Raw genomic sequence first — 12,625 nt, forward strand, 5'->3', positions numbered from 1 at the left:
TCAGTTCGTCAACACCAGTACAGAAGGCATCAATACATTATTAGGGAGGGTCATGCCTCTTTTTCCAATCATTTTGGAGGGTCAAGAAAAATGTATTGCTGGCGAAGGGAGGGTCAAGTCTGTTTTGACTAAAGATCCCAAAATTCCTCCGGTAGCCCCTTAAATAAAAAAAGAAGAGTCCCTAACTGGAGAGACAACAGGATTCGGTAACTTCTGTCAGTAAGGGCTGACCCCGAAAGCGTCAGACAAATTTAAGCAAGGGCAAGAAACTCTGTTCAAATTACGAACCAGCTATATGGTGTAATTCTTGTCATGTGCTGCCTATAAAAAGTTAAGAATAAACTTCCAAACATAAAGAAATGGCATGCAGAGCTAAGACATGTAGTGATATACCTGAAACCTGTCAAAAAAGGGTAAATGGGCAAAAACAGCCTGAGGGTTAAAAGTTATATTTATTTGTTTTATTTGCAAAGAATAAGACGGGAACACACGGACAAGAATCACTCCCAATGTTAATTTATTTAATTCTTCTAGCTCATAGTTGATGGGCACAATTTGTATCACAAAACATTTCCCCAAACTAAAATGAATTTTATTCTTGCTGTAATACGTTTCATTGGTTCTGAAATGGTTTGATGAAGCCAGAAGATTTAGAGAATTCTCTCAACTCATAGAGGAGCATGTAATCTGTTAATTGACCGGATTGGGCATTCACAGTGTTGTGCTAATTGCCAATTGGGTGTTTAATAAAGAACATTTGGCACATTAAAATTCACAACAATGCAAATATATTTAAAAATACAATATACAGAAAAATTGCATTAATATGTAAACATTTCATCAAAGGTTTAGAAGCAAAATAGTACAGTATCTGTAAACAGAGTCACATCTATTAAAGGTTGTATGGCAGGTTTGATAAAGGCTACTTTTGATAAAGGAAATCGACTCTCATTTAACACCTTCAGGCTTTCACTGCTCCAACACCATTTCAGAGACCTTAAGCAGTTTGTCACAGTCGTCCCCACCTCTTTATGGCTCCTGTCCTTCAAAGTCATCCAGAACCAAATGGAAGGTAAGTATACATGACAGCCGGGCACCTGAGAAAGCACAGCTAATGCATGCTATGAAGGAGCCAGGGTAGCAAGTATAAAAACAATATCCCACATAACAAGACCTGCACTGTGCACAGCGGAAGACATCAGACAATCAATTGCTGTGGTTGCCATGGTGCTGCCAGTATGTACCTACACATGGGCCAAACCCCACATGATACCAGGCTGATATGGATTGTGTGGATTTCCTTATTTCCGTTTGATCTGTCCTGCTCTCGTGCCTCTGGGAATCCAACTCTGTGGTTGGATTATAATTCCGCCTCACATTCACTATCCGTCTATGAAGAAGCAGCAGCAATGTGTGCAGTAAAAGAACAATGACCACGGTCCGTTTGATTTCATTTTCTTGTGCAGCAAAAGAACAATGACCACGGCCCGTTTGATTTCATTTTCTTCTCTCAAGCTACAGACACGATATGTTTCCAAGCAAACACCAGTGTAGCATCAAAGTATAGCTTTTGATTAGTACATTTTGTGCTGTGTCGTTCATGGAGCATTTCCAGCACAGGCCCACAGGTGCACTGGCTGAGGATTGAGGGCTAAGCTGGGGAAATGAAGCTGGGGAGATAAAAGACATGTTGGAAAAGCGTAAAAAGGGCTGCAATGAACAGACAAATGGCTAAGTACAGGGATTTAAAAGTATTGAAGTTGAAGCGAAGCTGAAGGCAGGAAAACATGAAGCAAGCGCAGGCGATGAATGAATCGTAATAATCTGGCATGGAATTTGTGATTGTGTTTCTACCGGTGATGGAGGGGCCTCTCAGCGTTCAGGTGCACTCAAGCTGATGAGCATTCAGTTACGGTGGATACCAAGAGGCCTAAGCCAGCCTGAGCTAGTCTGAGCCAGCCTGAGCTTCTGGGTATTGAACCGGTTTCATGATGGGAAAGGAAAAAAGGATGCATTCTTATCTGCCAAATCTGGGATGGAAATGGCCAAGGGTGAGAATGAAAGCACGTCAAGCATTCAATCATCATTTGTTTCCAGGTGGTGGTGAATCAAAGCTACGTAAAGTGTCTGCACATGTGCAGAATGGAGGATTTAGCTGCTGCACATGGTAGAAAGGGATGAGATATAACTGGCCATGAGTTTAATTACACGGGTTAAGCCGCACTCTTATGGCAGAATTGATCCATTGCAGTGGTGCAGACACACTAAGAAATTCCTTTCATTTACTGTCATGATGTTGAACATTAACAGTGAACCCTCCCAGCAAACACTGTGTGCTTCACTCTAACTACTCCCATGGCATTTACAGGGTCTTCATGAGGAGTGGAGATAAAAGGAACAGTGCTGCAGGCGCTGTTGGAGCCAGCTCCTTCTTCAGACTGGATAGTCCCTACGGCGAATGAGCTTTTTAATCGCTCCCAATTGCTTTGCCTCAAAAAGGTGTGACCCCCCCCCCCCACTCCCCCCTGCTACCACCACCACCAGCCTCCCATCTGTCTCTCATTCTTGCCAGTGAACTAATCTTGCCACAGGGAGATGTGCCGCCACTTTTCCTTAGTCCCTTCTTCCCTAAACCTCCACTTTCAGTTTTGGAATGCCTTCATCCCATTGGCAACAGGGAAAGGAATAATCATAACAATTACCTAAGTCCCATTTTGTTTCATAGGAGACTTGTCTTTTTTCATGTGAATCTTCAGCCAGAATAAAACTGGTTGTGTCTTGGGGGATTTTGTGGAACATCACAAAGGCAGCAGCTGTCACAACACAAGAAAAGCTTCAGTTTCATGCTGGTTCTACCAGCAGGTTTGTCACTTGGCTCTTTCAACAAGAGATCCACAACCAATTACCAAAAAAAAAGAGGGGAAAAAAACAATGTGTTAAGCAAAAGCAGTCACCTTGATATGTTCACACTAACAGTTATCAGAAGACATCCTCTCATCAGGAATGGTGGGATATATAGCAATCTGGATTATCGTGTATAAAAGAAAGCAGCATCACTGTACATTTCACTGCTGTTACCTTGAGGGATTGTTATCTGTTTTCCAAAAAGGAATAAATAGGGCCGTCTCAATGCTAAGCTTACCTTACATCGTGTCTCGTGATCCAAACAGCTGAAAAGAACAGCGAGGCAACGTCTTTGCAGATCAACGGACCATTGACTTTGATGAGACAAAACGAGCTCACCACAAGATATAATGTGTTGCCTGGCCCTACCCACTGCCCACTGTTCATATCTATCCCCTACAGTAACTCTCATACTCCCGGACATGTTGCCCAAGATTGTAAAGGCCTTAATTAAAGATTAATGTCAGGGCTTCTTGCATGCGCTGCTTAGATAACCCATTTCCCAGGGCGCATTGCGAAAAAATGCTCAGGCTGGACACCAGATTTTTTAGCTTTCAGAACAAAAGCTCTCAGCTCTCTGGCCAACATGATCCTTTCAGCTGAAGGACAAGCAATAACAGCTCTGCTGCTGCCTTTGTGATGCCACCACTGTGACTGGAACAGGGGGAGGTAGAGTCATTTTAATTATCACATAGGCAGGCAAAGAGACACAATTAGCCAGTAAAAGGCCTGCTGCACCGACTGCTCGTCTCCCCCCCCCCGCGACAATTACTGATGCTCGTCTTTTTCATGAAGCCTGTTTATAATGTCAGGGCATGCCACAGAGTGGGGGATCTGTCTGTGGGAATCAGCCTTGCTCTCTTCACACAAGGTGGAGGAGGTGGAGCTGCATGGCGCGTTTGTACAGGCAGAGCCATCTAATCATGTGTATGCACGTGTTCATGTTTTGTCAGCAGTTTCAAAGAGATGTAGATGAGATCTGACCAACTCCAGTGGAGTGCCAGCAGTGCAGTAACAGGGCCATATCATACAAGATCCCAATGAAAAAGATGAGATCTACGGTCAGTGACACAATAACCACAGACTAACAGTGTTGGGAGTAACGCGTTACAAAAGTAACGCAATTACATGTATTCCTTTTTGTGGCAACGCAGTAATATAACGCATTACTAATTACATTTTGGTAATACCACATATTATATAATCTCAGTAACGTGAGTTACAACGCATTTTAACCCGACATTTAATCATGTTTGTTTTTGTAAGAATACACCAACACCGCGAAACATTTCGGCACAGAAAAAAAGTCTGAGTGTAATTTCCTGTTGCTGGAATTTGGTGGTTGAGATGACTGCATAGACATATACATTTGCGAGATGGACATTATTTTCAGGAGTTATTACGCTGTGTTGAACCAAGGTGCTGTCCTGTCACTGTTCCCGCGGGCAGAGCCAACATCTGTGTCCCAACAGGTAACGGTACGGACAATATCTGTGTCCCAACAGGTAACGGTACGGACAATATCTGTGTCCCAACAGGTAACGGTACGCCACGCGGACAGCTGTGTGTCCAATAAGCAGCTGACAGATAACACGTTGGGAATTAATGTTTAGGCATGCCACACATAATATCATACATTTTATCAGCGGTGGAAAGTAAATATACCGTACTTCAATACAACTGTAAGGTACTTTCAATTGAGTATTTTCATTTTCTCCTACTTGCCTATTGTACATTTTATTTCTCTATTTATTTAATAGCTTTAGTTACTTTGCATATTCACATTGATTTCTACAAAATATTATGAATAAATTATGTTGTATTAAAGTTGATAAAGATGAGACTTTGTTGATCCCGTGATGAAATTCACAAGCTACCTGCCAAGTCATACTTCCGTGGTTATTTTGGTTAAAGTAACTCAAAAGTAACGCAAAAGTAGTGCAAAGCATTACAATTCAGAGACAGTAATATAGTAATATAACTAATTACTCTCAAATAACAGTAACTAGTAATCTATAATGTATTACATTTTGGAAGTAACATGCCCAACACTGCACAATAAGTCTACGTAGACTTATTAGCGTCCATGTTTACAATCAATATGATACGGCTCGTAGTGACAGATCATTGCAGAGGGGCTATGAGAGGCTTTGATCTGAAACGCCTGTTAGTTAGCTCTTTCTGGACACCGCCACTGGGAGATACTCTAAATAACAAATCTGTAGTAACCTCACATAGATGTAAAACAAGTACACATTGCAATATCCAGCAGGCTGTCCAGGTCAGTAGATAACAGATGCAAGGTTTCAAACTGTTTATCTTCTCTGGAGGGAATGGTGTCTTATCCTTACTTTATTTGCTTAACATCTCACATGCCCAAATGACTTTATCATTGCAAGTGCTGCTACTGTGTGAGCAAATCTCTAGCCTGATATTCGGGCAGTTTCAGTCATCGATTCAGTCTGGTTTTTCCTTTTTGTTTGCAGTTTCCTGTGGGGGCAGGATTGGTTTTGTCGTCTTTAACGGTGGTGACATGTCAGACGTCCTCTCCAGTCAACAATAAAGCTGTGTTTGTCAGTGCACCTACAAGTCCTCCAAACCATGCAACAATATCAACCTGATCTCACAGAATTCCGTGAAATGAACACGGCCCCTTAACTCAAAATCTGTGGCAGTTTCACGGAATCGCAAAACATTCCATGATGGGCCCACGGAAGAATTCCGTGAAATGAACACGAATCGCCAAAAATTCCGTGATGGCCCCACGGAGGAATTCCATTAAATAAACCCAACCACCCCAACCAACCTCCTTACGCGGAATTTCGGCCTTACATAGTACTCGTTACCGTAGTCGCTCTTAATGTTACGTCATCTTCTCATTGACTTTACATTGCCATTGTTTTCCGTGGTGGCCACACAGATTTTTCAGACATTCCTTGCCACCACCACGTAATGCGCTGTTAACAATTTGTGATAATTTCATGGAATTCTGTGCGACCAGGCTGGACAATATAGTTCGTTTATTTGGTTATATTTGTTTCACACGGTCACAGTTTGGTAAGGTTTAGGCACAAAAACTCACTTGTTTAGTTTAGGCACCAAAACTACTTAGTTAAGTTTAGAAAAAGATTGTGGTTTGGGTAAAATTACACGTTACTTCACTTCCAGTTACGCACGTGACTCAAAACATGACGTAGCTCTGTCTATTCCGCTTGTAAAGTTAAAAAAACTCACCATTTACTTTTATTTTCACACAGGACACAAACCTCGGTCTCCTGGGTGAAACGCCTGTGTTTGTTTGACCCATCAACCACCCCAACCTACCTCATTATATGGAAATTTGGCGTTCATATACTTTGTCACCTCACTTTCTGCTGCTCCATTATAAACATAATTATAATGTAAGTCATGATTGCTGTATGAACAAATGACTTACAGTATGTGGCCTTTATTCGGGGGAGGACAGTCTCTAGTGCACAGGTAGCATAACTCATGCCAGTCTACAGAGAATGACAATCAAAGTATATACAAAGACAATTTGCATGTTTAATGAGCAATAAGACACAACAAGGTGTCATGATGTAGGAAAATAGGAGACAAGGTGGAGTTTATGATTTACACAATGCAAAATGAGTTTCTCCTACCAGGTCCATTGTTTTTCTGTATCAGGATGCCTCAGAGGGCATGATCACAGTTTCAATATTGACAATTACCAAAGAAACAAAGGAGACACTGTGTTTAATTAACTCAAGACACATAATCAAGAAGATTTATTGAAGATAGTATCTGCTTGACACCAGTAGTGTGTTACTGTCCGACGCCGATGACCAAAGCTGGATTACCAACCGGCCAAAGCAACTACAACTCCAGGATACCTGAAAGCTCCAGGCCTATTGTGTGTCAACTGGTTTGTATTCATTTGATTAATAATTTACTTAGAATATTGTCAACTAAGGACAAAATCATGAAAAATGATGAGGGTCAAGTTTTAAGATCTTCATTATTTTAGCTTTGTGCAAAAAAACATTGCTTTCCAATGTCAAAAGATTTGCATTGGCTATTTCTACATGTTTAATGTAATGTCTAATGTTTATTTATGAGGAACAGGCTTAAAACCAAAGATTTTCTGTGACAGAGAAATATAGGTTGGTTAGGTTTGGGTTAAAACGCAATGCCCAGAATGGGCGCTGCGAGGGGCACGGGCACAAGGGGACCAATGGTGTGAATAAAACACATAAAAACCTCCTTAAAAAAACCAAGTTCGGTTATATAAAAGCTGTTTAAAAGAAAGCCAGATATTAAAAGCAGGTTAAAAGAACCACTGGACAGGACAGACAGCGGGAGAATACAACTTTAAATAAAAGGTTTCCTCCACACCTGCCATGGCCTCTCTCCTGGAGAGATAACAATGGGGAATCAAAGGGTTAGGGTTAGGGGTAGGGTTAGGGGTAGGGACAGGAGACAGGAAAAACCCAACCCAACTTACATAATGGAGGATTTTGAATTAATATTTATTCTACTACATATAGTTTGTTTAATATATCACGATCAGTAATTAAGAAGAGTGACTAAGATGAATTGTTTAAATGTTCCTATCTAACTCTGAGGATTTCTTCTCTGTGTATAAGAGCACACTTGCACAGATTTTCACATGGCTGTTTTCTTTGACAGGTTAGGGTAAAACATTGATGTATCCCCACTTGAAATCTGACACACATTTGAATCTACCTATTAGCTTGTTTGATGCACAGAGCTGTACTAGATGTTGTTGAGATGTTAAAATGTAATTCCATTTTAACACCATTTCTAAAGTCACCAACTGAAGGCCTGCCCTCGAAGGCTCTGATTGACTTGGTTGTTTCTCTTACTAGGAAGTTAGTTACCATAGCAAAACTCAACCTCTTTGATGACAAAACTGGAGATGTGAGAAACCTGGATATCAGAACAAACTTTTACTGACAAAAAAGTCAGTTGTTAATTCAGATGCCGAACACTGATGCTGACTCATTTTGGAATTAAACACCTATACACTAAGTGAAATCTGAAGTTCCTCTTTTTTGTTGTAGTTTGTCTCGACCTGCTGTCTAAGTCTTAGTAACCAGAGGGCCAGTTTTTTTTTTTACAAATGACAGCCGTACCTGTGACAATAAACAGCTCCGACATGGCTTGTCCTTTCACTGCCATTGCTGAAGGCTTCAGTGATGCCGCCCATATGTGAGACCTAATTACTTTCTCAGCTGGCCCCTGCCACAAGGTCGCACTTGTTATGCCACTATCCCATCCACACAATCAGATTTCTCACAAAGGGAGCTAATCTCATTCCTTCACAAACCATTATCTTGATCGGACTGGATTTTACACAATTTGCTACGCTGTCCAGATGAAAGAATGACTTTCCTTAAGTATGAGTGAAGACACTCATCAGCATCCCACTGAGAAGTTTCAAATTGTCAGCCAACATCCACCAACTCGAAATTGGAGTTAAATTGAAGAGGCGTCCGGCTGGAAAAAGGCCAAGACAAGCAGGCCCGAGCATCGCTGCAGCGGCAGATGTCGATGAAGGTTTTTAATGGAGTTGAATTAATTCACGCAGGGTGTAATTTGTCCTGTGGATGTGGGAAGCGTACTAAGCCTGAACTTGTTCAGGGTCATGAGAGTCGTTATATTGATAGACATCTGCTGAGGCAGCCTGCAAATTTACAAAAGCTGACAGATCTACTCCAATACTGAGATAATGATAAATTGCATTCCTCAAATGTGGAAAGAGTTGGTCTGCATGTTTTTAGATCTGTCAATCAATTTGACAGGGAAAGCAGGTTCCAATCTTGTTTTTTTGGATGTTGATAGTGAAGGCAACCCTGTCCGTTGTTGTTGTCATTGTTGTTGTTGTTTAGATCTGCCTCAAGGATTGTGCCTAGGCTATAGATGACAAGGCAGATAATCACTAAAGCTAAAATCCCCTCATTCACCTGGTAGATTTATTTTAGAGTTACGTAGAGCTGCTACTGTCCAATCAGGCCTATGACCTTTCTGTTACAGGATGATCAGTGTTTGTGATGCTACCAACACATTTTAGTGTCTGGAGATCCATTCAAGCAGCTGGGTGTTCTGGGCCCAATCCAATGCAAAGTTACTCCAGTTGTCCTTGGCATTGTTTTAATCTGAAATAGCCTGAGGGCCTAAACTGTCACTTTTTAGTAGGAAATCTCAGTATACTAAGAGGCAGAATGTGATTAAAATGAACCAGTTGTAGAAAACAGGGACATAGGAATGCTGCATTGTCTATTTAAATTAAAGTCAGGGCCATTTTTCTGTATTGTGAAGGGATATTCCTTAGGCAGAATATAGAGAGAAGTTTCCGATTCATTTGGTGGAGCAAAACCAAAAGGTTATTTAATTAAGATATACATACAGTTACCAAAGTCTGGATTAGTGTTGTACTGCACTGCCACCTGCTGGTACATATAGCCTACATGTGCACACTTAACAAAATGAAGGGTTAGACTAAGGGTTAGAGAAAAGAGAAGTAGTGGGGTTGGGAGAAAAGTTTCCCTTCTCTAATGTTCTAACTCTTATTAAAGTACTATTTCACCACATGGCAGGATGTTTTCTCTTTAAACCACACACACTAACACCTTCATAAGTACTCAAGAGTCCTCCAATATCTGCTGCCATGGGTATATGTTGTCCCAGCTGTGATTCAGTCGTTTTATTTTGTAGGTGAAGTGTTGCTTTTCATTTGAAGGTGAGGAAAGGCAAAATGACTTCATGAAAATGAACTCCCTGGATAGAGAAGGAAATAGCACAAATTCTGTCTGCTTCTGTTTCATTGTGTTAAGGTGAGAGTTTTAGTGTTCACCTTGAAGTATTCAAAGACTTGAATGCTTTTAAGTTTTTCCAAATAGAACTAAATTACTTGTGGTGCCTCTGGGTGGTTAACTGTGAAAAATCTTTGAGTAAATTGTCATTATTACTTCTCACTGAAATTATCTTTTGCTGCATGATGTTAGGTGGATGTGTAGTGCAGCCAGAATTAGTTGGAAGAAAATACTTATAAACATCTCTGATGGTCTCCCCTTATGAATGAAAGTAACTGAAAACCTGCAAATAAGGTTCTGTATGTTTTTGGCCTGATATCTTTGCATTAACCCCAACTACATTTGCTCAATGAACAGAAAGCTGCTTTGTCTCTAATTCGAGGTGTGTCTCACTCAGTATAACCTACATATTCTCAACCAAAGGCCAAATATAGACATCATACAGTACAACTCCAGGTTACTAAGATCTGTTCTTGCATTTGAAATCCTCGTTGCAGGACTCTGAATAGTTGTGAACACTGCCATTACAAGGTTATTTAAACATCTATCTCACTGTTTCCAGATGGCAATGGGCCACAGAAAACCAGAGTTTACACTTTCTTTCTTTTGAGGAGATTTCTTTTTTTTTCTCTAAATGCTTTCATCTGATTCAGTTTGTTTTTTCAATACAGTGTTCTTCTGCCTGAAGGGATACTTGTATTTCTGTGTCATTCACACTGTAAATCAGGCCATCAGACATGTTAAACAACACTGCCATCCGCTGCCTGTGATGGGCACATACACTGGTGGTCACTGACATGAAAGGAATAATGATGGAGGTATTTTTTCAACCTTTACTTATGCAAAGTTTGCCCTTTTTCCTGCTACACACAAACGATTTGACACATTCAAGTGGAGCCGACAGAAGTGTCTGAAAGGCACCTTGGCAGTAATTGTTGAGGGAAACTTTAAAGAGCAGCTTTGCAATTCAACTTTTTTCAACCTGAGTGGATAAATAGCTACCTTAAGTGAATAAAAAACACATTGATGGCTGCAAATAATTCTATCCTATCAATGTAGTTTGAGTTTGGTGATAGGCTGTCAAGACTGGATTCAATGAGATACCATTTATGTGTGCAACTACATACTTTCTCCACTCAACTCTGCGCTCTATCTCTTAAGGTCATTTATTTCTTTACATTCCCAGGAAAATAGAATTGATTATTTCGATACAGTAGAAGGTCGAAATAAACCTTGATTCACCTTAAATCTAATAGCATTGTTAGGTGAAGTTTTACCTGCTGATGCTTTAAGATATCTGTCTCTGAGATTTCACCCCCATAGAATGGCGGTGAATGTAATTTCTAAATTTCTAAAAATTACATTTCTAGTTTTCATCGTAACCTCTTTCTACCGAAGAAATAGCCCCACTGACATTTCAAAGTGAGGTCTGTGGATTATTCACGGTAACTGGGACATTGTTTCTGGAGACATATAAAACCTCAGTACCACAAACTGTTGGCATGACTTGATACCACTGTGAAAATGTCTTTTGGGATTTGGGTGTACTATTGACCCTTTGAGATGAATGTGTAATGGTAACTTTAGTGGGTAATACAACCGACTTTGATCCTTTAAAAAACAAAGCAAAGCGCTAAATGTCCCTTTACTGCAGCTTCTCTTGTGGTATGATTAAGGTGTTTCACCGCCTAATTTAAAGTATACCCAAATGTTATACAGTTAGAAAAACCTAATGCATTAACCTTTGATTCAAGGGACCCCAATTTAATTGTTTGGAGTCTGTGTGCATACATTAAAAGAGATGATTATGGAAGTGCCTTGGTAGGCGAGTGGTAACAGTGCATGCCATATAACTGAAATCCAGTCTTTGTGCCTGCTGATTTTTTTTCACTTAACACATCGTGACAAGTGTAACTACCTTTAAAGGTAGAACAAAATAAGTTATTTGAGGTTAATCCTCTGCTACCAATCAGCTTGTTGGATGAGTAGGCTTCAGGAAAAGATGAACACACACATATACAATCAAAAAGGATGTATTGTTTTCATTAAACAGTAAAGTGTCTGCTGAGGGAAATGCTTTTCCTTTCACATCCAGCCATACTACCTCACCGGCTCAGTGGCTCACAGCATAAACTGGGCACGTGCCTGTGTGAATTGCAAGAGTAAAACTAAATAGCAAAAAGCTGTTTTCATGTATTTCCTGCAGCAAAAAAAACGTTTTCATGTATTTCCTGCAGCTAACGTTCTCTGGAGAAACAGAACGAGGCTGTTCAAAGGGTGTTTCTCTGTGTGCTGAGTTTCATCCAGGCTCTTTGGCTGTCAGGGTTAAAAGCCAAATTTCAAAAAAGGACACCGAAGCACTTTGATTTGGAGATGAAACTGACTTTTATTAAGGCCAAGACTCCCAATCGCCACAGTCAGTGTCTGTTTTATCTGCTGAAGTCAAAGTACCCCATGGCCCCTTTGAAACATGTTCAACACAGCACATACTAATCGGAACCCACACTGACCAAATGTATTGAAGGTGGCATGTGCAGAATTTTAAAATCCAGAAATCATTTTTGTATTAATTTCCAGACGTGCCTTTAGTATTGGAAATCACTAACAGACTGGCAGCATCTACTGGCCTCTGCTCGCCTTATTCTACAGATGAATCTGTCTGCTCTTCAATAATCTCTTTCATAGAGAAATGAAGATGGTGACCAACTCCAGCAGGCACCAATATAAAAAATAAAACAAGTGTTTACTAGTAAGGCTACCAAGCATCTCAACCATAGTTAGTTGTATTATATCACATTACAAAAAGGGCATAGGCTAAGGGCCTTTCAACATTATTTCAAATGGATATACACATTTATATTAATTTAAGCAAATACTCAATTAAAAAAAAAAAATAAGGTTGG

Source organism: Sander vitreus, chromosome 8 (assembly GCF_031162955.1).
Source record: "Sander vitreus isolate 19-12246 chromosome 8, sanVit1, whole genome shotgun sequence".
Taxonomy (NCBI): Eukaryota; Metazoa; Chordata; class Actinopteri; order Perciformes; family Percidae; genus Sander; species Sander vitreus.